At 39.6% G+C, this 26018-nt stretch overlaps 1 long non-coding RNA gene across 1 annotated transcript in view; it reads left to right on the top strand.

Annotated features, from left to right (window-relative positions):
• LOC103017622 (uncharacterized) overlaps positions 1–26018 on the top strand; it is a 99989-nt gene that overhangs the window by 65753 nt on the left and 8218 nt on the right. The window lies entirely within an intron of this gene.

Here is a 26018-nt window from a genome sequence, read left to right as displayed (position 1 = left end):
TTTCTGTATTTGTACATCCTTACCTGTTTCCCGTTCTAGACCTCCTCTTTCCCAGGACATGACCGTGTATGAGGCCATGCTGTCCGGGTTCTGTAACTTCCTGGCCACATCTAACATCCCCAGGCAACAAACTGGTCAGGATGGAGACGGTTTAACAGCTTAGTTGTAGCACCTTCAGGCTCTGAATGACAGAGCTCCTTACCACCTGCATCACAGATCTGCAGGAAGTTCCTCTGACTGTGCTCATTGACTCTGAAGGGCCCTGGCAATTCTTGCTGTAACCAGAAGAGGCAGATAAGGTCCTAGCTGAGGGAAGCTGGATGGAAGGTAGCTAAACAAAGAGAGCTGAGGAGCCCCAGCAGGAAGGGCTGCTGCCAAAGCAGACCATTAGGATCCCATTTAGTTTTAATGTCTAGGACGTTCTGATTTGCTCACTGTCACGTAGTGGCCCCTTTAAAGCCAGGTGCTGTGAATCCCAGCTGAATGCTGTCGCAAGACTGTTCTCAAATTGTATGTATATAATTTTATTTATGTAAGTATATGTAAAAGATACTCTGTATACTTGAGCATAGGAGAGAGCTGGAACTGTAGAAGCCAAAATGTTCAAAGTGATTATTAGTGGGACTTTTGCTGATTTGTATTATTTGGGTTTCCCCCGATCTTATCTGTATTATCTAATTGTTCACAGTAAATGGTTTTACTTTGTTCTCATTTTTCTCATCTCATTTTGGGTAGTGGAGAAAAAGAGAACACAATACAAGCACCGACATTTTTGATAAATCATGAAATTAAAAAAGAAAGGAAGATTGTTCTCATACCATGGGCATGACATTGACCACCCCCTCCTGCCAATATAGTGTATAATACAAATGGACACTCATTTTATATTTCTCATTTTCCCCTGCCCCCCAATGGCTTTCTACTTTCAAATTTATTTTTTATTTTTATTTCCAATTTATTTTTAAGTCAGTATACTTTGTTTGCAGGCCCAAGTAATCACTGCCACCTAAACACAAATAACATCGGTGTTTTAGGTTGTAAGAGAAATTACTCTGCTATTCTACGATAACTGCCAGAGCAAGCCCATCTTTACATCAAATGCTGTCAGTCATTTTGCGAAATTATGCAAGCAGCAACATTTCAACGTAAACATACAGTGGTTTATTTTGTCTCCTTGATAAAAGAAAGGAATGTGTGAATTTTTCCTTTATAGGTACAACTTGTCGATGGCAGCTCTTGGGCCATTTTTCTTCCTTCTTTCTAACCTGCTATCACGTTAGTTCCCCCTCACTTATCGGAGCCACTGCCACCTGTGGTCTTGCTGCCAGAGCCTCGGGAAGGTCACTCTGCTTCTGCCTGTTCCCAACACAGCAGTCTGAGTGAGCATTTTTAAGTAAAGTCACATCCTGTCACTCTGCTTAAAACCTTGCCATGGCTCCTGTTTCACTCACAGTAAAATTCAAAGCATTGAGCAAGGTCTACAGAGCCCTTCATGAGATGTTTTCACCCCTCTTACTTCTAACCTTCTCTTTTTTCTATTCTCTCACTCCCTTCCAGTCTCGTAGCCTCCATACTGTCCCTGGAAGCCCTCAAGTGCTTTGTGCCTTAAAACCCTTGCGTTAGCTCTTCCCTCAGCCTGGGACAGTCTTCCCCAATGACAGACATTGGGCTCACTCCCTCTCTCCTGCAAATCTTTACTCAAATCTTTGTTCTCAGCGAGGCCTGCCCTGACCTCTCTAATTCTGCAACTTAGCACGCACCTCTCCACACCTGATCCTGTAACCTAGCAGGACACTATGGGGCCTTCTCAGGACAGACCCCTCTTCCAAATCCTCTGCTTTAGCTCCTCTCTGGAGCACCTAGATAATAGTATCTGATGCACATTTTCTGTGTTGTTTTACAGATGCTAAAACCACCACCAAGTGGAACAAATTAACTACTCGATGACCCTAAGCGCATAGCCCCCAGACTGATTGGTGCCTAGGGATTGATAATGTGAACCCCTGTGACACCGCCCTGTTACCTCACCATCAACCAATCAGAGAATTGTGCACGAGCTGATCGCATGCCCTGGGGACTCCTCCTCCCTCACCTTGCCTTTAAAAATGCTTTCCTGAAAGCCATTGTGCAGTTCAGGTGTTTTAAGCACTAGCTGCCCTGGATTCCTTGTTTGGCACCCTGCAATAAATGCTGCACTTTCCTTCACCATAACCCCAAGTCAGTAGATTGACTTGACTGTGCTTGGGCAAGTTGGACCCAAGTTTGGTTTAGCAACAATTCACCTTAACCTGCTCTACTTTTTCCTTTCTTTCTTGTCTTAACGTACCTTATGATTTACTTATGTATTATATTTATTACTTACTTTTAGTGTCCCTCTAATAGCATGTAAACTGCACAAAGTCAGGGATCTATATTTTGTTCAAGTGCCTAGAACAATATTTGTCATGTAGTAGGTACCCAGTACATATTGTGGAATGAATGAGTGAGCAAATGAATATTGTGGTGCACGTTAGTTTGTTCAAACCTTTGTCATCCTTCTGTGTAACATGTCACTGGCCAGTCCTTTCAGTCATCACCCCATTTGTCCTTTGGGTACCTGTTGCTATCTCATTTGATCATCTTGCATGCAATGGTATCAAATTCTCCTTTTTTTTTGTTTTAAGTTGAGAAAAATCATTTCCATATTCACCCATGTAGTTGTGCTTTCTTTTTATCATTCATCCAGTTCCATAAGGCTTCAAGAGAGCTTCTCAGCCAGGTCCTGCTTTTAGGCAAATGAAAATCCAATGAGTTTGCTGTTCTCAGTTGACTGCTGCAGCTGAGTTCCTCCTGCTGTTAAACTTGTGGCTCTCTTGCTTTAACTTAAGCCCTGAATTTCTTCTTTATTCTCTCCATACATGGAAAACTAGTCACCAGACATCTCTTCCCAAGAAGCCCTTCATGTAGCTGAAGAAAGTAAATCTAACCCTCAGCATTCTAGTCTACAGAACAATATCATTAATCTTTCTCCAGGGGACATAATTTTTTTCTGAAAACATGCCACTTTAACAAGTATATTTCACAATGATTTACTGACTACAACAGTTGACTAAAGCTCAGACTTCAGTGGTGAGCAAGGATGCCTTTATGAGAAAACCACAGTATAACTTGTCTTAAAAGAGTTTTGTTTGGTTTAAACACTAAAATATTCATGGTAGGAGAAATCCCATTAAGATACAACTTTAGGGACTTCCCTGGCTGTCCAGTGGTTAAAACTCCATGCTCCCAGTGCAGGGGACGTGGGTTCCTTTTCTGGTCGGGGAACTAAGATCCCACGTGCCAGTGTGGCACGGGGAGGGGGAAAAAGAAAGATACAACTTCATAATGATCTGAAAACTTGGGAAGATGAGTTAATATGTTATCTGAAAACAAGTTATACAGAATGACACCCAAATGAAGTTGGTAAGTGGGTAGGAGGAAGTTTAACTAGAGTGGACAAGAGAGGTTAGACAAAGAAGATTAACCAGAATCAAACACTGTATGTTTCAACGTGTGCGGGGGCGTGGGGTGGGGAGGAGGGAGTGCTAATCAACAGAACAAGAAAGCATGAGGTCTGGGACCTTGGAACTTGGAATACAAATATAACCACAGCATCACAGCGTGAAGAAATTGAAAGCAGTCTTTTCTTTCTTTCTCTCTTTCTTCCTTTCTTCCTTCCTTCCTTCCTCCCTTCCTTCCTTCCTTCCTTCTTTTTCAAATTGAGGTATAATGACATATAACATTATATTACTTTCAGGTGTACAACAATGATTTGTCTAGTTTCCTCCTGTCACCATACAAAGTTACAAAATATGTAATACAATATTATTGACTCTAATCACCATGCTGCACATTATATCCTGACTTTTTTTATGACTGGAAGTTTGTACCTCTTGACCCTTTCACCCATTTTTCCCACACTCCAACCTCCTCCCTTCTGGCAACCACCAGTCTTTTCTCTGTACCTATTATGAGTTTTGTTTGTTTTGATTGTTTGATTGTTTTGTATTTTTAGATTTCACATATAAGTGAAATCATATGGTGTTTGTCTTTTGTTGTCCGACTTAGTGTAATGCCCTCAAGGTCCACCCATGTTGTTGGAAACAGCAAGGTTTCATTCTTTTTTAGGGCTGAGTAATATTTAATTGTATATATATATACCACATCTTCTTTGTCCATTCATCTGTTGATGGACCTGTGGGTTGCTTCCATATCTTGGCTATTATAAATAGTGCTGTTATGAACATTGGGGTGCATGTATCTTTTCAAATTAGTGTTTTCATTTTCTTTGGCTATATACTTAGGAGTGGAATTGCTGGATCAGATGGTACTCCTATTTTTAGTTTTTTGAGGAACCTCCATACTGTTTTCAGTAGTGGCTGCACTAATTTACATTCCCACCAATAGTGCACAAGGATTCTCTTTTCTCCACATCCTTGCCATTCTAACAGGTGTGATGCGGTATCTTATTGTGGTTTTGATTTGCATTTCCCTAATGATTAGTGATGTTGAGCACCTTTTCATGTGTCTGTTGGCCATCTGTATGTCTTCTTTGGAAAAATGTCTATTCATACCCTCTATCCGTTTTTTAATCACATTGTTTGTATTTTTGTTATTGAGTTGTATGAGTTCTTTATATGTTTTGGATATTAACCCCTTATCACATATATGATTTGTAATGTTCTATATATATGTGTGTGTGTTTGTGCATGTGCGTGTGGGTGGTTATATATATAAAGTCCATCTGGTCTAATGTGTCATTTAAGGCCAATGTTTCCTTATTGATTTTCTGTTGGATGATCTATCCATTGATTAAGTGGAGTATTAAAGCCTCCTATTATTATTGTATTTTTGTGAATTTCTTTCTTTAGGTCTGTTAATATTTGCTTTATATATTTAGGTGATTTTATGTTGGGTGCATAAATATTTACAAATATTATATCTTCTTGTTGGATTGACCCTTTATCATTTATGTAGTGCCCATCTTTGTCTTTTATTACAATTTTTGTTTTAAAATCTATTTTGTCTGATATATGTATAGCTACCCCAGCTTTTTTTGGCTTCCTTTTGCATGAAACATTTTTTCCAGCACTTCACTTTCTGTCTGTGTGTGTTCTTACATCTGAAGTGAATCTCTTTAGGCAGCATATTTTAAACATTCAGCTACTCTATGTCTTTTGATTGGAGAATTTCACCCATTTACATTTAAATTAATTATAGATAGGTCTATACTTATTACCATTTACATTTAAAGTAATTGTAGATAGCGATGTACTTATTGCCATTTTGTTAATTGTTTTCTGGCTGTTTTTGTGGTTTCTCTCTGTTTCTTTCTTCTTCTCTTGTTCTCTTTCCTTGTGGTTTGATGGCTTTCTTTAGTGTTATGTTTAGATTCCATCCTCATTATTGTTTTTTGTAGCTACTATAGGCTTTTGCTTTGTGGCTACCATGAGGCATATATATATATATATATATATATATATATATATATATATATACACCAGTTTAGTTTAAGTTGATATTAAGTTACATTTGAGTATATTTTAAAAAATAAATTTATTTATTTTTTTGGGCTGCGTTGGGTCTTCATTGCTGTGCATGGGCTTTCTCTAGTTGCGGTGAGTGGGGGCTACTCCTTGTTGCAGTGTGCAGGCTTCTCATTGTGGTGGCTTCTCTTGTTGTGGAGCATGGGCTCTAGGTGCGCAGACTTCAGTAGTTGTGGCACACAGGCTCAGTAGTTGTGGTTCACAGGCTCAGTAGTTGTGGCTTGTGAGCTCTAGAGCTCAGGCTCAGTAGTTGTGGCAAAGGGGCTTAGTTGCTCCACGGCATGTGGGATCTTCCTGGACCAGGGCTCGAACCCATGTTCCCTGCATTGGCAGGCAGATTCTTAACCACTGTGCCACCAGGGAAGTCCCTTGAGTGCATTTTAAAACTCTACATTTTTACTCCCTCCACCACATGTTATAAGTTTTTGATGTCACATTTTATATCTTTTTTATTTTGTGGATCCTTTAACTAATTATTGTAGTTATGGTTATTTTTACTACTTCTGTCTTTTAACCTTCGTACTCACTTTATAAGTGATTACTCCACTACCTTTACTATATATTTACTTTGACTAGTGAGATTTTTCCTTTCATATGTTTTCTTGTTACTAACTAGTACCCTTTCTTTTCATCTTAAAGAAGTTCCTTTAACATTTCTTGTAAGACCAGTTTAGTGGTGGTGAACTCCTTTAGCTTTTGCTCATCTGGAGGACTCTTTATCTCTCCTTCAGTTCTGAATGATAACCTTGCAGGGTAGAGTATTCTTGGTTGGAAGTTATTTTGCTTTCAGCACTTGAATATATCATGCGACTCCCATCTGGTCTGCAAAGTCTCTGCTGAAAAATCTGGGGGTTCCCTTGTATGTAACAAGTTGTTTCTTTCTTGCTGCTTTTAGGATTCTCTCTTTAACTTTTAGACATTTTACCTATCATGTGTCTTGGTGAGGATCTCTTTGGGTTCAACTTATTTGGAACTCAGTGAGACTTTTGAATCGAGATATCTGTTTCCTTCTCCAGGTTAATGAAGTTTTCAGCCAATATTTCTTCAAATAGCTTTTCTGTCCCTTTTCTCTCTCTTCTTCTGGGATCCCGTAATACAAATGTTGGTCTGCTTGATGTTGTCCCATAGGTCCCTTAAGGAGATTTAGAAAAATTTTCTTTTCTTCTTGATGCTGTGTTTGCATGAGTTCCGCTGCCCTGTCTTCCAGATCACTGATCCTTTCTCCAATTTCATCTGGTCTCTTCTGTTGAACTCCTCTAGTGTACTTTTCAGTTCAGTTATTATATTCTTCAGCTCTATGATTTCTGTTTGGTATTTTCTTATATTTTCTGTCTCTTTGTTAAAGTTCTCTCTGTGTTCACCCATTCTTCTCCCAAGATTGGTAAGTATCTTAATGACCATTACTTTGAACTCTTTATCAGGTAAATTACTTACCTCTATTTCACTAAGATCCCCCCCGCCCCCCAGGATTTTGTCTTGTTCTTTCCTTTGGAACATATTCTTGACTCTCATTTTTCTTGACTCTCTGTTTGTTTCTATGTATTAGGTGAAGCAGCTACCTCTTCCCGTCTTGAAGGAGTGGTCACATGAACACTGGTGTTGTGTTTCAGTCTGCTGTCTGTGCAGTGCCCTGGGGTGGCAGTCTGCCAAGAATTGTCTCTCTGATTGCTTCAGCCCTGTGGGGCCCAGAAATGCAAGTTCCCTGGTCACCAGAGCCAGATGTTCAAGGGGTGTCCCCTATGTGCACTGCACGCCTTCTGGGTTTGGCAGGGCAGGGCTGTGGGGGAGTGCCAGGCCAGGCCAAGCCCACCCGCAGGGCAAGGAAAGAAGTTTTTCTTGAGAGGGCAGGTTTAGACCTGAATGGACTGAGAATTAATTGTAGGGAGGCTAGTGAGACACAGTGTTTTTCTTAAGAAGGCATTCAATACCTTTTTATGATAAATTATAATCAGTTGTTAAGGTAATCTAAAACAGCTCTGAAGCCCTCAGCCAGAGCTGGAGAAATGAGTGAATGTGGAGTACAAGAATAAGTGAGAAAAAGTTTTCTATTCATAGTGATAAAGCTTGAATATAAGTGGCAACCTCTTTTACTCTGTTAAAGATTTATATTTCTTTAATACTGATATGTTATATATCATATAGCATATCTTATAACATTAATAAATCAATACCATTGTGCTTAACATTCTACAAAAAATATAATTGAACTCCACTGTGCTAAGCACTAACGCCACCAGGGTGAACAAAAACAGTCCCTGCTTTCAAGAAGCTCAGAGGACAGAGGAATATTCTGATCATAGTGTATATCATTTGAGCAGTTGTTTTAATAAAGAGTTGTGTTTTAAAAAAATAAAAAAACAGAAGTGGATCGCTTGTAGATAGCCTTAATTCTCAGGTCTGTACAAAGCCCAGTAAGCAGATCACTCAACTGAAAGTCACATCAGCACCACATACCAAGGGTAGATACCTGAACTGCAGGCAGAGTGACTAAAAAAGAATTGATCACCCTCTAGAGTAATGCTTCTCAAAGCCTTGTCCAGAGACTAACCTGCATACGAATCATGTTTCAAGCTTGTTTAAAATACAGTTTCTTGAGACCCTTCTCAAGAACTTACCATGTCATATTTGCAGTGTTGGGTGCTGGAGTCTTTGTTTTAAAGAATCTCCAGGTAGTTCTCAGGCATTGTTTCAGAATCATGCTATTTGGGTTTAACACAGAATGATTTTTACACATCTGAACTTATGACATGGTGACAAACATCAAAATATCCTAAATTTATATTGGCTTATCTCCTAATGACACTCTATTATTAATTTCATTCAGTTCATTGTCAAATATGAGCCCGAGTTCTTTTCTGTCATGTGGAGACTTAACCAGTTCTTTCCTATATTGCATTTGTATTCTTGGTTGACTTTTATTGCCCTGTAGGTATATCCTTTTATATTTGTTCCTATTGGATTTCATCCTATTAAATGTCCCTATTAAGTTTCATCATTTTGATCTTTAAAAATATCTAATCAAAGCTATTTATTTTTTTAAAGCTATTTTGAAATTACCTCTTTTCTCTGTAGTATTTATCACCAGTTCAATATGATTTACTACCAGTAACATATTTACTAAGCTCACATTTGATTTCTTCTTTTATTTGTAAAGATACAGATAAGCAAACCCCCTCCTAACTCTTCTCTTCAAACTGATTTCTGTGGAATACCACTCTACCCATGAGTGATCCTCAGCCATGAGTAACTTTGGTCTTAACTTTTGTGACATTCCCATAAAGAGAAATGCTGTTTTCTTTGTATGTAGTTTATGGCCTGGTTTATACAAACATCTCATAAAAAAAAATACTTAGAGCATGGGGGGGTGGTTATATAAAGAAGAGTTCTTGAATGAGTATTTTTATTTGAAAGATTCTTAATTTCTAGTTGGAATAAGAATAAATACCTTCTTCATATCTTTAAGAAATAACTTAAAAAAGCTCTGGAAGATAAGCCATCACAAATCTTGGGCCCCAAATTCCATCTATAGAGAACTCTGGGGAAAGGTTTTCCTCTTTGTAAAGAGTTCACTGTCTTTCTTGGTCTGACCAAGTCCTTTGGCCCTCAGGACATCTTGTAAATCTGCCCCTTCTGGATTTTGAGAATAGTAACTGTCAAGCTGATATTTTAATGCACCAGGTTTTAACTGCTGCTGCTTTGTTATATGCGTCCTAATTAAATATTTTCAATTTTGTACTTATGGCCTGAAGCAATCTAATCATCCAGGATACAATTTAATAAATTGAAAAAACTGAAAAAATGTACTGTAATGATTGGGACTAATTGGCATTTTGCCTCACACAATGGAATGTAAGCAGTAGATGCTTAATAAATTTTAATTTATGGCCATGACAGTTAGCCCTAGAAGCAGGGAATGTGGTTTTCCTTTTCTCTGAATCACCATGCAATCAGAAAACGGGTACTTTTATACTTCAGTTTCACAATCCAGAAAAGGAAATAGTTCTTGTTCATCATTATCAACTCAGGATAGAGAAAGAAATGCAGAGGGATTATTAAGTTAATAATTGTCTTAGTGTTTGAAGGTGGCAGCTGGCCAGGTGTTCTCAGGTTCAACTGAAGAATTAGAATGAAATGTGTTTGAACTGGGAAGGTTAAGGTTAGTTGCTGAAATTCTGGAATGCTCCTGCTGGGCATCCTTTAACTAGGGCTTTTCTTGCTTCAGATGGCCACTGCAGAAGGTTGGACCAGATGATCTCTCATACAATCTCATCACTCTAAGTCAATTTCAAGAAAATGGTTACTGGCTAGAGGTAACAGACTGCAAGGATGGCTCTTTTGCATAGTCTCTTAATAATTATGTGGTCCAGGATGAAAACACTGACTATTTATTTAAATACCTAAACTTGGAAGTTTAACAACCAAGAAATATGGTTGAAGGTAGCCATCAAAATTACCAGCAAGGACCTGGCTGGTTGTGTATCCTTTGACTCAGTATCCCTGGACTCTAGAGCAAACTATAGGCCATCTGGCCATATCTAGCCTGCTGCCTATTTTTGTACAGCTTGTGGACTAAGAATGTTTTTTACAGTTTTTACATGGTTGAAGCAAAATTTTAAAACTCTAATATTTCATGACCCATTGAAAACTAAATAAATTCAAATTTCATTGCACATGTATAAAGTTTTATCTGAACACAGACATGCTCATTCATTTATGTATTATTTATGACTGCTTTTGCATTATATCAGCAGAGCTGAGTGGCTGAGACAGAGACCATACGGCCTAGAAAGCCAAACAAATTTACTATCTGGCCCTTTACAAGAAAAGTTTGCCTACTCCTGATCTAGAGAATCTATCCAGAAGAAGTGGCCCACAAAATGTGGAATACTCTTGTCATCATAGTGTTATCTATAATAGAAAAACTGAGAAAAAATGCAAATGTTCCCCAAGTATATAGAAATTATTAAGTAAATTGTGTCATATCCACTCAAAGGAAGGCAATGACTAACAGTGTTGAAAAATAAAATGGTTATGTTAATTAAAGTGGAAAAAAAAATCAGAGCACCAACTTGTATAACTGTATGATTATAGCCTTTAGTCATTCAATTAATTTAGTTATCCAACAAACGTTTATTGGAGGCTAGAATATTATTGAGGTATATACATGAGAGGAAAAAAACCTGGAAAGCATTTATATGTAGAAAAAGTTGTATTTGTTGATTTTTTTTTTCTCATCTCTATTTTGATTTTTTTCTGTATGATGTTTATGTTACTTACATATTAAAAATCTTATCAAAAAAGATTGGGAAAAGCATCAGAATACACAAAGGGACAATGAACAGCTCTCTGTAAGACTGAAACTGCCTGGTGGGGTTTGCAGGGGACCCTTAATATTGGTGTCTGTGGCTTGTTGTGCTCCAACAACTTCTCAGTCTTTATCTCCTCATTTACCATATTTCTCTTTATTAAAGAAAAGAGCAGGCTTTCCTTTAAAAAATCTCTGCTTTCTACCCCCACCAACCCAAGGAGCCAATAGGCATGAAAGACCTTCCCTCCATTCAAAAAAGATAAGCTTATTTACCAACAGTTGTACCATCTGAGAAAACTGCAAGTTTTTCTCTGAAGAGATGTAGTGGTATTCTGTGTTTTTCATGATGATCTAAGAACTCACACGGGAGCAAGGGGAAGTGGGAGTTTTTCTGAAGTAGAAGTGGTTCTGGAATCTAGATACCAAACACCCTGCTCTTTCCCCTCTTTCCCCAGTGACGAACATAGCCATTAATCACATTACATTGCAGTCTTTAAGACAATAGTATCACCATTCCTTAACACTGCAGTTCAATATTCTGAGACAGTAAGAATGAAATGATAGCAAGGAAAACATATTCATAGGATTAAATTTGTGGCTGACACAAAACACTGAAGAAAGAGGCACTAAGAAATTATTATGCAATAAGGCATCCATAGAAAGACGAAGAAAAGAAGTTCAAAACATGCCAGAATGATCCAAAGAGGAATCCATCTGACCCAGTATCCTGAGGCAGTAGTGGACCACCCAGTGGGAGGAGGGGGCAAGCATGGATGGTTGCTCCATATGAATGAAATCACATTGACATTACAGACCATCCTCTCTCCTTACCTCTGGATAAGGTAAGGTTCTTATGCTGGTCAGAGTCATCTATGTGCAGATTGGAAAACTGAATTAAATCTAAGAAGTATTTATTGAGCACCAACAACAGTGAGGTTAAGAAGTATCAGAAGATGATGTGTTCTGGGCGGCAAGACAAAGGTGGTGTGGAGGGGGTGGCCATCAAACTGCCCTGGCTGTGATTCAGATGTGAGGACATGGTGACAGTAGAAAAGAGAGACAAGAGGAAACATGAGATGCATTTCCAAGGAAAAATCTGTATGACTTAATGATTGATTAGATAGAGGACATTATATAGAAGTTTCCCTGAGGGTGGAGTTTGTGCCCTAGACAAACCACAGTGGCTAACATGGTACCTGCCATTCAAATGTGGTGTTTTTTTTTTTTTTTTGATTTATTATTATTTTTTTAAACATCTTTATTGGAGTATAATTGCTTTACAATGGTGTGTTAGTTTCTGCTTTATAACAAAGTGAATCAGTTATGTATATGTATAACTGATTCAAATGTGGTTTGAATGAAATGCGCTGAAGATGATTGTCAGGTTGGGAGAAATGTGGTACCATTAACAAGATTAAAAGATAAAGAAAGCAGGCTAGATTTTTTAAAAGAAAGATTCTGAGCCTAGTTTTAGAAAAAATAATTCAAGATAATGGTGAGTCATCCAACATCAAATGTCTCGTTAGCTGACAGGAATTAGGGAATTCTAGGGGAACTTTTGAAAAGTATTCCTATATTCAGCAAGCATTAGTTTTGAAACTCCCAAAGAATTGATTCTGCTTTCTACTAACAATTTTGGCTGTTTCAGCCTTTCAAAAGCAGTTGGAAAGCTCTCAGTTAATATGCAAATTAATGTTGTCCAATAATATTGCCTGGATTCGGAGTAATGACAATCACTCATAATGGGGGATATTTTTGAAATATATTAATTAGATTTTCTCATATATTTTCCTATTTCTTCCAGAAACATCCATTTGCCTTGAGAGGATTTAAGAATGTTATGGAAGGAATGAATGCGAAGGGCTTTCCTAGGGTTAGAATTTAGCCTCTGACATTAAAATAGGATTTTCAAAAAGACAATAGTCATTTAAGCCAGATTTTGCCCAGAAAGAAAGAACTTTCTAAATTTCTTTAACTATCAAGACTAAGCCATGATAATTCAAATCATAGATTTTCTTCCATAGTGCAGAGAGGATAGCTCTTCCCCCTTAAGAGAGTTAAGCTATGAGGATGGCTGAGGGAGGAGAAAAGAGGATATGACACAGCGGAAGCAGAAAGGCTGAATCCTGCCCTTTCTGGTCCAAGGCAAGGAAGACAAGAAGTTTGATGGATGTCAGATAATCAAACTCACACTCCTATCTCCCACGTGAGGTTGAAGGCTTAGTAAGTAAGGTTTTAGAAACACCCAGATAGGTATATGGAAGCTGAAGGACATTTGGACTAATGTCTTACTTTTCTGAGGTTAGTGTAGAAGAGGCTGTGGCCCCTAGATAAAGCTCCAGCCTGTGGCTTGATACACATCAAAGACGGCGTGAAGGAGATGGCATCGGGGCAGAGGACAACACGGGTCAAGAGGTGAGCAACTGCTTCCTCCTGCTCACATATGTGACCTTAAAGGGGACTCTCCTTGAAGGGTCCCAAGGGTGCAGAAAGAGCCTATAGACCAGCAGAGGCTTAGGTACAGAGAGGGGAAGCTAAAGAGTTGAAGACTTAGAGGCAAATAATCTGAACCAGATTCCAGTGTTGGGAACTAAGTTTTCACCTTCAAAAGTCAGACAGCATCTGTCACACCTCAGCAGTCACCAGTCCAAGGATCAGTGCCCCTTGCATCTCCCCTAAGCTCCTCCTATAAGGTTGCAAAGCCTCAGCCCCCTTTTCTACACCCAGAAGCTTTCAAAGAGAAGAACAGAGGAGGGAGGCGACTTCTGAATGGCTGAGCACTTACCTGAAGTCATCCAAGCAGAAGCTGAGTTATCTGAAGAGATAGTGCAAATGTTTGGATAGCATTAACATCTACAGATTAAACAAAATACGTACCCACTGGCCACCCTCACACTCTCCAACCCCCCAAAGATGTGGGGACTTAAGAAATCTGAAAAGTTATAATGAAATAAAGAAACTGCATTTTTTGGTACATCTGAGTGTACACCATGTAAGTGAACATTCAGCGCTACTACACATCATTAAAATTAGGAGTTAAATGAGGATTGACTGCAATAAATTATTCTCAGTGTGACTCAATAAGTATAGGATAAAGCTGAACTAAGAAACTTGCCTTCAAAATGTATGGCATTATTTCCAATTGCTCTAAGTAAGAACTGTCCTAAGCCATTATCAGACCATCTTCCTCCAATGACCTTAAAGGAGACTTCAGAATATAGACCTAACTTGAGTTTTCATGTATTTACTAGGATCCAAACAAGTGGACTGATTACCACTATTGAAATCCTTTCAAAGTAACAAAGTGCTATGAAAAATCTATACAAACATCCATGAATTGTATGTCTCACCTCTTATTCTCTAATCATCTATTGTCATTACTCTAATTTTCCCCTGTGGTCTATGATTTGCTAATTCCAAGTAAGCTAGAGGAAATTTGCTTCAGTTCAAAATCTGATATTTTATATTTTGAAATTCATTGAATAAATAGTCATTGAGCAAGATCTTCTTCCCAGTGAGGTATTTTTCCCCCTTTTTTGCCCCACTTATTAGTCAAAGGGTGGAGATAGAGTGCCAGCTTTGCCCGTTCAGTGATAGACGTAATAATAAATGTAAAAGTGCTCATAATTTTTCAGGCATTATAAAGATAATAACTTTACATAAATTATCACATGTCACCATCACAATAGCTTTACAAGTCGGAATTATTTTTATCCTTATTTTACAGATGAGGAAACTGAGATGTACTATCTTGCTCAAAAGTCAGACAGCTAGTAAGTGGCAGAGATGCAAATCAAACCCATTCATTTAACTTGCTAGCTCTTCTTAACAATGCCACTGTATTCTAGCTTGGTTGCCCTACTTCTCTACCGGGACACTCTAGCTCATACTATTGTGGTATTTTGGTACATTGTGTTGGGCTTCGTTTATTTATTTATCCCACAGTGGTTATTTCCTACTATATCTCCCTGTATTAGGCACTAAGTGGGGACCGAACCAGAGATGAGTTCACAGCTTAGTAAAGGATGTGGATTTGTCAACAACTATTATACAAACATTAGGACTAACTTGAGGCTCAAGGGATGAACTGTGGGAACAACACTGAAGCTGATTGAATTCTTCCTGGGGAGACCAAGGAAAACTTCCTGAAAAAGTGGAATCCCAAGTAGAGTCTGGAGGTCCTGGAGGTCCATGAAGCCTTTTCAGGGGTGTTATAAACTCAAAACTATTTTCTTAATTATACTAAGACATTATTTGCCCTTTTTATCTGTACAGTGGAGTCTTCCCAGAAGCTACTTGATGCGTGCTATCACAACACAGTGAGTGCAGAGCAGTTATGAGAACCCAGCTGTCTTCCATAAATCCAGAGATTTACAAATATTTAAAAACATGTCCCCATTTTGACTATGTTTTGTTTTGGAAATTATAGTTATATTTATTAAAATATATATGTTACTATATGGGTGTTTATTTTGTTTTTAAATGGATTAATAAATAAATATTTTAAAAGATCTCAGTTTGAACTTTTAATACAGTAAACATCAATAGGTGTGATCCACTTAAACAAAATGTCCTTGGGCTTCTTAATAATTTTTAAGAGTATAAAGTTCAAGTGGGGTTTATCCCAGGAATGCAAGGATTCTACAATACACGGAAATCTATCAACGTGATACACCATATTAACAAATTGAAGGAGAAAACCATATGATCATCTCAATAGATGCAGAAAAAGCTTTCGACAAAATTCAACACCCATTATGATAAAAACTCTCCAGAAAGTAGGCATAGAGGGAACTTACCTCAACATAATAAAGGCCATATATGACAAACCCACAGCCAACATCGTTCTCAATGGTGAAAAACTGAAACCATTTTCTCTAAAATCAGGAACAAGACAAGGTTGTCCCACTCTCACCACTGTTATTCAATATAGTTTTGGAAGTTTTAGCCACAGCAACCAGAGAAGAAAAAGATATAAAAGAAATCCAAATCAGAAAAGAAGAAGTAAAGCTGTCACTGTTTGCAGATGACATGATACTATACAAAGAGAATCCTAAAGATGCTACCAGAAAACTACTAGAGCTAATCAATGAATTTGGTAAAGTAACAGGATACAAAATTAATGCACAGAAATCTCTTGCATTCCTATAGACTAATGATGAAAAATCTGAAAGAGAAATTCAGGAAACACTCTCATTTACCATTGCAACAAGAAGAATAAAATACATAGGAATAAACCTACCTAAGGAGGTAAAAGACCTGTATGCAGAAAACAATAAGACACTGATGAAAGAAATTAAAGATGATACCAACAGATGGAGAGATATACCGTGTTCTTGGATTGGAAGAATCAACCTTGTGAAAATGACTATACTTACCCAAAGCAATCTACAGATTCAATGCAATCCCTATTAAACCACCAATGGCATTTTTCACAGAACTAGAACAAAAAAATTCACAATTTGTATGGAAACACAAAAGACCCCAAATAGCCAAAACAATCTTGAGAAAAAAAACAGAGCTGGAGGAATCAGGCTCCCTGACTTCAGACTCTACTACAAAGCTACAGTAATCAAGACAATATGGTACTGGCACAAAAACAGAAATATAGATCAATGGAAAAGGATAGAAAGCCCAGAGATAAACCCACGCACCTATGGTCACCTTATTTTTTGATAAAGGAGGCAAGAATATACAATGGAGAAAAGACAGCCTCTTCAATAAGTGGTGCTGGGAAAACTGGACAGCTACATGTAAAAGAATGAAATTAGAACACTCCCTAATGCCATACACAAAAACAAACTCAAGATGGATTAAAGACCTAAATGTAAGGAAGGACACTATAGAACTCTTAGAGGAAAACATAGGCAGAACACTCTATGACATATATCGCAGCAAGGTCCTTTTTGACCCACCTCCTAGAGAAATGGAAATAAAAACAAAAATAAACAAATGGGACCTAATGAAACTTAAAAGCTTTTGCACAACAAAGGAAACCATAAACAAGACTAGAAGACAACCCTCAGAATGGGAGAAAATATTTGCAAAGGAAGAAACTGGCAAAGGATTAATTTCCAAAATTTACAAGCAGCTCATGCAGCTCAATATCAAAAACCAAAAAACCCAATCCAAAAATGGGCAGAAGACCTAAACAGACATTTCTCCAAAGAAGATTTACAGATTGCCAACAAATGCATGAAAGGATGCTCAACATCACTAATCATTAGAGAAATACAAATCAAAACTACAATGAGATATCACCTCACACCAGTCAGAATGGCCATCATCAAAAAATCTACAAACAGTAAATGCTGGAGAGGGTGTGGAGAAAAGGGAACCCTCTTGCACTGTTGGTGGGAATGTAAACTGATACAGCCACTATGGAGATCAGTATGGAGGTTCCTTAAAAAACTAAAAATAGAACTACCATATGACCCAGCAATCCCACTACTGGGCATATACTCTGAGAAAACCATACTTCAAAAAGAGTCATTTACCACAATGTTCATTGCAGCTCTATTTACAATAGCCAGGACATGGAAGCAACCTAAGTATCCATCAACAGATGAATGGATAAAGGAGATGTGGCACATATATACAATGGAATATTACTCAGCCATAAAAAGAAACGAAACTGAGTTATTTGTAGTGAGGTGGATGGACCTAGAGTCTGTCATACTAAGTGAAGTTAAGTCAGAAAGAGAAAAGCAAATACTGTATGTTAACACATATATATGGAATCTAAAAAAAAAAAAAAAGGTTCTGATGAACCTAGGGACAGGACAGGAATAAAGACTCAGACGTAGAGAATAGACTTGAGGACACGGGGAGGGGGTAGGGTAAGCTGGGACGAAGTGAGAGAGTGGCTTGGACATATATACACTACCAAATGTAAAATAGATAGCTAGTGGGAAGCAGCCACATAGCACAGGGAGATCAACTCCTTGCTTTGTGACCACCTAGAGGGGTGGGATACGGAGGGTGGGAGGGAGACGCAAGAGGGAGAAGATATGGGGATATATGTATATGTATAGCTGATTCACTTTGTTATGCAGAAGAAACTAACACACCATTGTAAAGCAATTATACTCCAATAAAGATGTTAAAAAAATTAAAAAAAAAAGAAAAGTCAGCAAGGTTCTATACTGATTAACTGCCATGACACTAGTTTGTTCATTGTTTCATATTCAGGTTTAATACATGAGTTTACACCCTAGTATATGATTTCATAGATCTAATTTACATTGAGCATATACACTTAAATGTTTTCATCCTTATTTTATATTATATATTTGATTTTAAAATTTGGTAAATATAAATCTTAGGAATATTGCAAAAAAAAAAAAAAAGTATAAAGGAATGCGGAAACCAAACGTTTGAGGACCACTGGTACAGAAGAAAGAATATTGAAGGTAGCATCAGAGGACTTCAGCTCAGGCTTTACCTCTGCCACTTATCACCTCGGTGCATGGGGGGAGCCAACTAAATGTACCAAGTCTTGGTTTCTCCCTGCTACAAGAAAGCAGCACCTCCTTCCTCACTAGTTATAGATCAAATAAGATAAAGTATGTGAAATTGCCCCAGATCCCATGAGTCACTCATAATATTTGATGGGCAGTAGATCCTTCATATTTCAGTGTGAAGTCTATACACACACTTCAGAATTTTTAAAATATGTGTGAAAATAATTCAAGAACATGGTAAAAAATCCAAATATTCCAGAAGGATTGTTGTGGGCAAAATATCTCCTGGTCTTATCACTCCCACTCTCCAGAGGTAAATATCTGCTCTTATCCGTTGCTGTTTCCAGTTCCAGGGGTAGTTCCCATCAGAACTCTAAATAACAGGGTTACGCCCCTACTTTGATTGGAAATGTTAGGCAGTATCTAAAAGGTCCCTGCTGTGAAAGATGGGGCTATAGCTCAGTGTATTGTATTATCCCTAATTAGATGCTAATATAGTATTTTAAATATAAATAAGATAATTAGGGCTCTACTTGCTCCCCCACTACCTCTTTTCCCTCTTTTACTCCATTACCTTTTTAGACAGTCTCATGACTCTACCCTATGAAAGAAGGTACAACTTTCTTAGCCTTACCTCAATCTTTATCCTTCTCTTCTGCTTCCCTATTTCTGACAGTGTATATTTCACATTGTCAAAGCTGATAGCATTTTTGTCCTGTATCAAGTTATTCTTCCTACATTGTGTCTGTTTATTGATTGAACTGTCACTAAACAGCTGAAGGTTTGGAGAACGTTTCCAGCCTAAAAGGCAAATGTGCTTTCAGCATATACTCAAAAATATCCTGATTTTTAATCATTAGTTATAAGAAATCTACTACCTTTACAGAGATCTCTCTCATTTTCTCTCTGAATCATCTGACCTCTTTTTTTTTTTTTTTTTTTTTTTTTTAATTATGTATTTATTTATTTATTTTGGCTGTGTTGGTACTTCGTTTCTGTGCGAGGGCTTTCTCTAGTTGTGGCAAGCGGGGGCCACTCTTCATCGCCGTGCGCGGACCTCTCACTATCGCGGCCTCTCTTGTTGCGGAGCACAGGCTCCAGACGCGCAGGCTCAGCAGCTGTGGCTCACGGGCCTAGTTGCTCCGCGGCATGTGGGATCCTCCCAGACCAGGGCTCGAACCCGTGTCCCCTGCATTGGCAGGCAGATTCTCAACCACTGCGCCACCAGGGAAGCCCTATCTGACCTCTTGTTCCCATCTGCTATTTTGGTAGCTTCCAATTCTTATTTTATGGATGCAATATCTTCATTGATAGCCTGAGGATACTGATGAAAAATTTTAACTAGTCCTCTTCTGTTTCTCCAATTCTCCCTGTTCTTTTTGAGGGCTGTTCATTTTGATCCTTCTGTTTTGTGCTGTTGATTTTATTTACACATTCTGTGATCCTTGGTTGCCTGTTCATGCTTAGACAAAGGGATATGATATAATGACTGGCAGGTGACTTCTAATTTCCAGAACTGGGGAGACTTTACTCTGGGGCATGACCTGCTAACTAGGAATCTCAATTTATTTCATTTCTTTAGAAAAGAGCATGAGGGTAAATGTCAGGGTGGTGTGTAAGGGTGCAGTTCTGCATTGAAGAGTGGAGGTGGAGATAGGGATGATGAGTGCAGCTGTTCTCTAAAGAGATTTTTAATTAGGTCCCCAGTTTTCAGGTCCTCCTCTGAGCTTTGCCTTCTATTCCTGAAGATTCAGAGCCCAGAGCCTCCCTAGGGCTCTCCTGAGAATGCTGACTCTGGAACCCTTCTTTTGGGGGATAATCAGGGATGCTTCTCCTGTCAACATGCTCCCTTCCTCTTCCCAATGTCCAGATATTTGTTGATCTCCTTTGTATGCTGATGACTCCTTCCCTTCCTCTTTACTCTTATATCCTTATTCTTTTCTTCTCCTTCTCCTCCTCCTCCTTCTTCTTCTCCTTCTTCTACTTCTTCTCCTTCTCCTCCTCCCCTCCTTCCCCTCCTCCTCCTCCTCCTCCTTCTTCTTCTCCTTCTTCTTCTCCCCCTCCCCTCCCCACCCCTCCCCTCCCCCTCCCCCTCCTCCTCCTCCTCCTCCTTGTCCTTCTCCTCTCCTTCTCCCTCTTCCCCTTCTCCCTTCTCCCTCTCCTCCTCCTTCTTCTTCCTCTTCTCCTTCTCCTTCTTCTTCCTCTTTTTCTTCTCCTTCTCCTTCTTCTTCCTCTTCTTCTTCTCCTTCTCCTCCTTCTTCTCCTCCTTCTCCTTCTTCTTCTTCTTCTTCTCATTGTAGTTTTGATTTGCATTTCTCTAATAATTAGTGATGTTGAGCATCTTTTCATGTGTTTGTTGGCTATGTGTATGTCTTCTTTGGACAAATGTCTATTTAGGTCTTCCACCCATTTTTTTGGAATTAGGTTGTTTGTTTTTTGATATTGAGCTGCATGAGCTGTGTGTATATTTTGGAGATTAATCCTTTGTCAGTTGCTTTGTTTGCAAATATTTTCTCCCATTCTGAGCATTGTCTTCATACTATTTTTCTTTCTTTTTTTTTTTTTAGAAATTCACGTTCTTTTATTTATTTATTTATTTATTTATGACTGTGTTGGGTCTTCGTTTCTGTGCGAGGGCTTTCTCTAGTTGTGGCAAGTGGGGACAACTCTTCATCACGGTGCTCAGGCCTCTCACCATCGCAGCCTCTCTTGTTGCGGAGCACAGGCTCCAGATGCGCAGGCTCAGTAATTGTGGCTCACGGGCCCAGTTGCTCCGTGGCATGTGGGATCTTCCCAGACCAGGGCTCAAACCCGTGTCCCCTGCATTAGCAGGCAGATTCTCAACCACTGCGCCACCAGGGAAGCCCCATACTATTTTTCTTAAAAAGCTATTTTAAGGATTGATGGACTAGTCATTATACCTTCAAATCTTATGTTTCAAGAAATGTGGAAGCTAAATCCCAGTACATTAAAATATATTGCCCTGATCATTTTTCTTATTTCTTTTTGTTATTATGTTGACTGTGGCCCATGTATGTGGATAATTAAGCTTAAATAGTGCCTTCAAGGATGAATGATGAAGTGGAGATTTATTTAATATCATAAAACTGGTAGATAAGGAAACTTTCATTTGCAACTATCAAAAACTCAAATGAAATATGTGACACATAAAATTTCTGTATTAAGTTCATAAATTTTAGTGGAACATCCTAAAACATGGAAGGCAGAACTCTCATGGTTAAAAGTACCCTAGGGAGGAAATGGCCAGGGTTTCATTGATCACCAAGAAAATAAATACACCTTGTTTACAACCTAGTAAAGATGAAGTAAAAATAAATCAGGAAACTTCCTCACAGTAGCCACAAAAAAATGTTAGACATTTGAAGGTCAAACTCACACTCCAGGGCATCTTCACTAACTTATTTACACACCTGATCTTCAAATACTATCTTGGTTAAACATTGATTTTTCTTCAGGTTCTACTTAGACCACAAATACTGACCACATGTATTTTTTTTTCCATTTTTAACAGCTTTATTGAGGTTTGACTGACATATAATAAATTGCACATATTTAAAATGTACAATTTAATAAGTTTGGACATATGTATACACCCATAAAATCATCAGAATAAAAGTAGATATTCCTTCAAAAGTAATGGAAGTTGTGTGATTTAGATATTGTTTGGACGTCACTTAATCCTCTATCATGGAAACACCATCCCCACCTTGCTTAAGTCAGATACTTGGGCACTTTTCTTTCCGCCCTCATACCCAGTTCTCTACCTCGTCCAAGCCACCGGTGTCTCTCTGCTGGGTGCTTGCAGCAGCCTTGCTGCCGACGTGCCTGCTTCCATTCTTCCCCTCCATTAGTCCATTATCCACGCTGCAGCCCCGTGATGCATTCAAAATATAAATCTAAACACATTACTGTCCTGCTCAAATCTTGGCCAGAGCTTTACATTACCTTAAGAATAAAGTTCAGAATTCTTAGCGTGACTTTGCAAGGCTCTTCACATTGAACTTTATTCTTAAGGAAATAAGAATAGAAGAACAGAGGGAGACAGAATCAGAGGGAGACAGAATCAAAGGAAGTTCAGAATATAAAATTAGCAAAGCTCAGTGACCGAATAGATGGAGGATTGCGGCAAGAATCCAATGAGGTGATTTAAGTAAAAGGGTTTCGTGAAACATAAAACGTATTTCAATGCCATCATTATATTAGTATTATTCCTTTCTGTCTCTCAGTGAATCTTTGGCATTACTGAATACCAGAACTTCATTTTTTTTTTTTTAAATTTCATCACTTTTTAAATTATTTATATTTATTTATTTATTTATTTATGGCTGTGTTGGGTCTTCGTTTCTGTGCGAGGGCTTTCTCCAGTTGCGGCAAGTGGGGGCCACTCTTCATTGCGGTGCGTGGGCCTCTCTCTATCGCCGCCTCTCTTGTTGCAGAGCACAGGCTCCAGAGGCGCAGGCTCAGTAGTTGTGGCTCACGGGCCTAGTTGCTCCGCGGCATGTGGGATCTTCCCAGACCAGGGCTCGAACCCATGTCCCCTGCATTAGCAGGCAGATTCTCAACCACTGTGCCACCAGGGAAGCCCCCAGAACTTCACTTTTAAGGGGCTTGCTATTCCAGCCTCGACTCGTGAAACCCTGGCATATGGGGTTGGTTGCTACATGGCTCTGAACACTCAGATCAAAGCTGTACCACTGGGCACCTTTGCTTGCATCCCCAGTCATTAGAGGTGCTCAGCTTTGAGCAGTCATGCTGCCATGTGGGTACTCAGTCAGGGTCATCCCCGGGGAGGGACTGTGGAGGTAACAGAAGCCCCCCAGGGATCAGCACCACCTGTTGCTTCCCCTCCCACCAAAGGGAGGAGGCAACAGGTGTTGCTTGTTTTTCCTCTTGGGTTCACCTGGAAGGACTAACTGGGGTCCTTGGGGCCTAGAAATCTTGAGGCAACGGGTTCTAATCACAAATCCTTTGGTTACAAGGAACAGAAATCCCAGAAACTGGGAACTAGAAAAATCAGGAGCTGGAATTGGTCTCTCTCAGTCTTAAATGACACCTGGTCTCTCTCACGTCTGTTTCTGACTATATGTTCTGCTCTTCTGCTTCAAGCAGCTCTCTACTTTAGTAGCCATACAAGACCCCACACGGCCCCATCCAATTCTCTATATATCATGTATATCAGGACTGGCTATCTCTGACATCCACTAATGATGGGACTAATGCTCATATCCCAATTCCAGACTTTCCAGAGAGGAATCTGATTGGCCCATATTGTCATTTGAACAAGGCCCCAAGTCTCAGTTCACTGTTGGCCTGTGGATCAAATCTCCTGTGTCAGCTATTTAGCAGTTGTCCAATTACTTTACGCCATGAAATGCAAGGTCACATGCTTTGATGCACATTGAGGAGGGACTAAGAAAGAGGGCTCCTGCAGAAATTGATGTGGTCAGGGCAATAGGTTTCCCTTACACATGGGAAACAATAAAGTGTAGTTAAGAGCACGGCAGATATTTACTTGGCACTTGCTGTGGGCCATGCTCTGTGCTGGGACTGCAGCAGTACACACGTAAGAGCTCAGACACTCACAGGCTGACAACTGAGGAGGGAACACAACATGACATGAAAGACCAACCCTGACATGGGGACTTTCAAAGGAGAAGCACGGGTAATCTAGGAAAGGGTTTGAGGGGCAGAGCTGAGCAAGGCTGCAGGGTCAAGGCCGGCTTCCTGGGAGATGGCTGGGGGAGCAGGAAGGAGAGTGTTCCTGGCGTGGAGAACAGAGTGTTCAAAGGCCCAGCAGCAAGAAGGGAGCAGAGCTTGTGGAAGGAAAGGACCCTCGTGTGGCTGGAGACGAGACGGAGAAGAGAAGGGGAGGGCGGAGCGGGCAGCGAGGGAGTCAGGCTGAGAGGTCTGCACTTTTATACTGAGGGTAATGCGAAGGCGTGGACGAGATTAAGCTTGTCACTTACGGACTGGATCTCACTCGTCCTGATGGATCGCCCTCCCCTGTTTGGCTGGGGACAGGAGCCAGGCACTATGACAGGGGGCGGGGGTGAGGGGTGGTACCATCAGGACACAGGAGGATTCAAAAGAGAGGCAGGCCTGTGTCAAGAGAAGTCCCCTCGACTTCACAATTTTGCTTGTGGGCTCTGTATTCCTCAAACCATCACCAATAAACAAAAGCTCTGCATGGGCGTACTTTCAGTTTCTCATGACTGTACCCGTAAGGGCATCAGAAACACTGGCTGTCCTGTGTATGGCCTTAGTTCCAAATGCCTCCTAAGAGGCCTTACCAAATGGTGCCAGCAAACTATATGAAAGTCATCAAGAAAAAACGAAATCTCATGCCTCTTAGTTTAAGGCTACCTGTGGAAGGAGGCAACAGAGCCAATCCGTTTTCAGCTGCGTACACTCTGTATGTGTCACACACACGCATGCGCACACACACACACACACACACACACATGGTGCTGCAGTCTCTCTGCTCAGGTCAGCACTTGGGTAATTGAAACCTTCAGATGGTTGGATCCTGGGTTTAGCCAGGCTTTTTTTTTTTTTTTTTCCTTTCAGTGCCATAGTCAAATATTAACTTTGGATGCTGTCTTTCTGTTTGAAGAGGATTCAGTTGGTCCTGATGTGAGGAAGTGTGCCCTGTGTTACATTTTTGTTAGCACAGCAAAAGATTGCTCCCCCAACTGTTCTGTGCTCTCCCACAAGCCCTCTTGGAACCAGAGAAGTTTGGCAATGAGGATGTAGTTGAAAAAAGTTGATGAATTTACGTTTCATCTTCTTTCTCCACTTCTTCTCCTGGAGGTGTGAACAAATAATGAAACTACTAAAAAAAGAAAGGCAGCATGCAAGAAGGAGGCCACACAATCGGCCCTTGAAAATTCAGAATCTAGATCATTAGCCGTGAATCTGAGTTGGAGGTGCTGAATATTCATTCACACGATCGTGCACAGAGCGGTGAGGTTTCTTTTCTTGACACAATGAACTGAGTGTCCCGACGCCTTTAGACACTAGGGTGCTTGCAGAACCTTGTCAGAGGCAACAACAAGGGAAGGCACTTTCTACTTCATCTCCCACGCCACCTCAGATAGCCCCACCGTCATACAACATGACATACACGATCTCATGCTACAAAATATAAACTGCCCCTCTAAACTTAAGAAATTCGATTCCTCCCATTTAACTGTCCCCTGGATGTTCTGGGTACACAGCATATTCTTCCCGGATCTAAAATTTAACTTTAAAGTTCATGGTTTAATAACTAAACAGTTTTAGTCCAGAGAGATATTCTGGGGTGAAAGAAACACTATTTTAAGATACAAGAAAACTTGAAAGGCGTTTGAGATCTTTTGAGAGGAATGGAGAGGAAATTAGATTTGTTTTGTCTTTTCATTTTCTCCTGAATCATATAGCATCTCATACAAGTAAGGGACTCAAATGTTGAGTTCAGCTCTAAGCTAAACATCTATCAAGGATTGTTTGCACACATAAAGCATCCTGATGGTAAGAATAAAAGTGGAGGGATATGCAGCAGAATTTGTAGGTTTCGAAGGAAGGATTAAAACTTTCCGAGAGGCAAACAATCTCTATTGTCCGCCAGTCCTTTCAGATGTACGCACTGATGTACCCACCATAATCCTTGCTGGTTTGGCTGTG

Source organism: Balaenoptera acutorostrata, chromosome 11 (assembly GCF_949987535.1).
Source record: "Balaenoptera acutorostrata chromosome 11, mBalAcu1.1, whole genome shotgun sequence".
NCBI classification, from domain to species: Eukaryota; Metazoa; Chordata; class Mammalia; order Artiodactyla; family Balaenopteridae; genus Balaenoptera; species Balaenoptera acutorostrata.
Note: the sequence above shows the minus strand (reverse complement) of the source record. Positions and strands in the feature narration are given on the sequence as shown.